General features: G+C 34.1%; 1 long non-coding RNA gene across 4 annotated transcripts; it reads left to right on the top strand.

The window, feature by feature from the left end:
• Positions 1–1,641: 1,641 nt before the first annotated feature.
• On the top strand, positions 1,642–3,649 carry LOC114390895. 4 transcript variants are annotated; one of them, XR_003662027.1, is made up of 3 exons: positions 1,642–2,242; positions 2,312–2,461; positions 3,148–3,649. It is a non-coding gene; the product is annotated as an uncharacterized LOC114390895 (long non-coding RNA). The 4 variants fall into 4 exon arrangements; XR_003662028.1 differs by having other exon boundaries at positions 1,646–2,242; positions 2,361–2,461; XR_003662029.1 differs by having other exon boundaries at positions 1,647–2,242; positions 2,370–2,461.

The raw sequence follows: 3,649 nt of genomic DNA, 5'->3' as shown, positions 1-3,649 counted from the left end.
ACCTAAGAGATTCAACGGGAACTTAAGAGACTAAATTGCATAATTGTGATACTTGAAATTAAAAGAAACCGCAGCCTAGGAGAAATTGACCAGATTTTGAATTTTATATTTTTGAAACGTATTTTGATTAGGAAAGGTGTTAAAATAATTAAATAAAAGAAACTGCAGCCCAGTCCCCAAGTGTTTAGTCACGCTCCTTCTTATATTGCTCATTTGATTATTAATGAAATGCCATACGTTAGTTTGTAGTAGAAACAAAAGGTATTTGATGAGGTCGCTAAAACAAAAGTATTTACGTTTATCAAAATAATTTATGATTTTATAATTTGGTAATTTATTTTATTTTTATGAAATTCATTGCTATATTCTTTATTAATTTATAAATATTCTATAACATAAATTTTCATGTAATAAAAATATACTGTATGAAATAAATATTTAGTGAATTTATTTATTCAAACTCACCTTATTAATGCTGATTTCACTGTTTACCTGTTCTTTATTTTTAAAAGTTTATCCTGTGGAGTTTCTGGAAACAAAAGATTGTTCAACCTCAAATCGTATATATTAAGTATTAAATAATAGTCAGTTGGGGCTGCTATTAAAAACGATACGTAATCCCTTTACTCGGTCCAATCAACGTTTCTCCATCATGCAACATCTTTTTTTATTCGACAGGCTAATAATCTATGCTTATACCAGCATAAACACAGTTGCAGCAGTTTATAGTTAGAGAAGCTGGAGTGAAGTGTTGTGAGAGAAAGGATTATGTACAAACCCTAACTTAACTTGTGTAAACCAGTGAGTCAGTCACACTGTCCTCTGGCATCTTATTTGTATTACTGGGTATTTTGATATGAAAAGTAAAGACATAAATTACAATAGTACAGTAATTAATGTATATAAAATGGAATTAATGAAATATGGAAAATAATCCTTAGCTTTATCAGCTGTTGAGGATGTAAATAAGTTTTTTTTTTTTTTTGAAAGCAAAATAATATTATAAAAAATTAGAATAGAGGTACAGCTTAACTGTGTAAGCTGTGAAGTATACCAAAAAGCCTAACCAATATGTATGTTAACCAAAAAAAAATCCTATAAGGAGTAAGGCCAGTTAAGAATAGAAACAACCCACAGGCTCCATGCACCACGGTGAGAACATTAGACCAGGTTTAGCTCCACTGGCGTAGAGTAAGCAGATCCAAGAGAGTTCCTTAATCTGTGATAAAACTCGCAAAAAATCAACAGCTAGTTGCTTGTCTAAAAACAACCTTGTTGCGCAGCTGCCACAATTCCAACAGGTGACGTGCCAAATCAAATGCTTATATCTCCGAACCCTTCTCCCCCTAAAACAGTGTGACCAAATTGAGCATATACTTATACTATGTCCAAGTAAGTCACCCACAAGCTAGTTCAACACCTCCTCTCCTCCCAATTATGTTGGAAAACACTAACACTATTTTTTCTCTGTAGACTCAAAATAGACATTTAGCATAAACAAAAAAAATAAGAATACACTACTATAAAATGCACTTTCTACAACAGGGAAATGACATCAGTTGATGAGGAACCGTCTTAGTATAAAAGGCAATGTCAATTTTGTAAATAAGGAATTTTTAACGAATATGATTTTACAAAATCGTATTATAAGGTTGTCATTCTAAGACGGTTTTGTAAAAACTGCCTTAGAAGACTTTTCGCTGTTTTTAATTAATATTTAATCTGCGACTCCTTGTCTTCCACTCCTCCTTTTTGCTCTCTGAGTCTTAGTCTCCCCCTCTCCCTCTTCGACTCTTCTCTAGGTTTTCCAAAATGGAGTAGTTGTGCCAACCACTACCACTTCCACCCGACGACGGTGGCGACAGACGCTACTAGTCGACAAAACCATTTCCGCTAAGGACTAAGACGGCGCGGTGGCGAAGGTAGCCCTTCAGACTTGCTCTTCCTACCTGGTGATGCTTCTGCTGTCTTCTAGCTTCTTCTTAACTTTTTCTTTCCTTTTTTTTTTTTACTACTTTTAAGCTACCTAGTTTTCAAAATAGTAAAAACAAAGACAACGTTACTTTCTTCATTAGCACAAAACCCTTAAGCCGTTAGGCACCTTCAACGCCGCCGTAGTTTGTTATTGGTTTAATTTGATGGAGATGGAGGGTGAGAAAAAACACAAGTTTGATGTGGACCTCAGCAACCTCATGGCTTTCAACTCCTATGACACCTTCCTTTCTCAACCATTTCTTTCTAGGTACCTTCTTCTTCTTCTTATTCTTTTTGTTTTTTGACACTGCCCTTACTCAAGTTAATTGAACACAAGGAGGACCTCATTAAGCAGTGTTTACTGAAAGGCACTCACTTGGTTCAAGCTATCGCAGATGCCCTCTTTATCTTACCATCAACCGAAGATTTGGATGGAACCCTTGTCACCTTGCCTCCCTCACTCACTAAATTGCTCAGAGAAAAACATGTAACCCCTCACTCCAATCTCTTCTTTTAAATTCAATAAATTATTATTTGTTACTTGTTCTTATAATGTTGAAATTCTCTGCATAATCTCAATCTTTATCCCCTATTGTATTGCAACTTTCCAAGGGCTAATATAAAACCCTCTTCCTCTATATATGTGTTTGCATTAATTGCTATTAGCTTTAAAGCTTTATGGTTTTGAAATTTATTATAGCAGTAGCCAAATGCATATAGAATCAGAGGCACTGTAATGTCTTTTTATTTAATGGAATCTCTAAACCAGTAGTAGTTAGTGTTATTCAATTGGCAAAGATCTTGTTGGATTGTGCACTAGTTCATGTTGCTGTCATAGAAACACACTATATTGTCATAGAATGTTCAAATGTTTTCTAATCAATCTATATTTTGCTTATTCAAGTCTTATGTTATTGATTTTGCAAATGCTGTTAAGATGCTTAAGTAACCAACTCATCCATCTATTTGGTTTAGAGGAAAATTTGCTCTCAGGATTAAACTCATTCAACTAAAGCTAAACAAACGTTGATTATTTGATGAGATACCTTGTTGGTTTAATTTTCATATGCTTCAGGACATAATCAGAAATCCAAAAATGAACAATATTAAACCTGCTATCTTTAACATCATACTGTGTATTTCTAATTAAACTAATCTTTTTTTCTTCAACAGAGCTCCAATATTTGCTGAAGAGGCATTGGAAGGCAGGAGGGAGACGGTGAGGCTGTACAGCGTGGACCAAGTTCTGGTGGTGTGCAAAGAAGATGATAAGTTACCTTCCTCACCGCGGAAGGCATTATTTGAGGGCGTTGGTAATCAATGAAATCTTAGGTTGACCTTTTAGTAGATGATTTTAATTTCATATTAATAGCTCTGTGCCCATATGAAAAGAAATTTTAAACTGAATTGCTTGTAAACTTTGAAACAACGATGAATTTTCTAGTTAGATTGATTAATGTTATATATTGAAATTTTGACATGAATATTATTTTGGTTTCCTCTTATGTTGCATGATGTTTCTACTATGATCAATGTGAAGAACAGAGGATCCCTGAATAAAAAACAACATTACAGCTTTATTATTCTCCTTCCCTCGTATGATATCATGTCAGCATTGGAAAACAAAATAATAATTACCGAAACAAGGAGAGGCCCTGCTCTTTGAAGTTTGAAG

The sequence above is a fragment of the Glycine soja genome, chromosome 2 (genome assembly GCF_004193775.1).
Source record: "Glycine soja cultivar W05 chromosome 2, ASM419377v2, whole genome shotgun sequence".
NCBI lineage: Eukaryota > Viridiplantae > Streptophyta > Magnoliopsida > Fabales > Fabaceae > Glycine > Glycine soja.
Note: the sequence above shows the minus strand (reverse complement) of the source record. Positions and strands in the feature narration are given on the sequence as shown.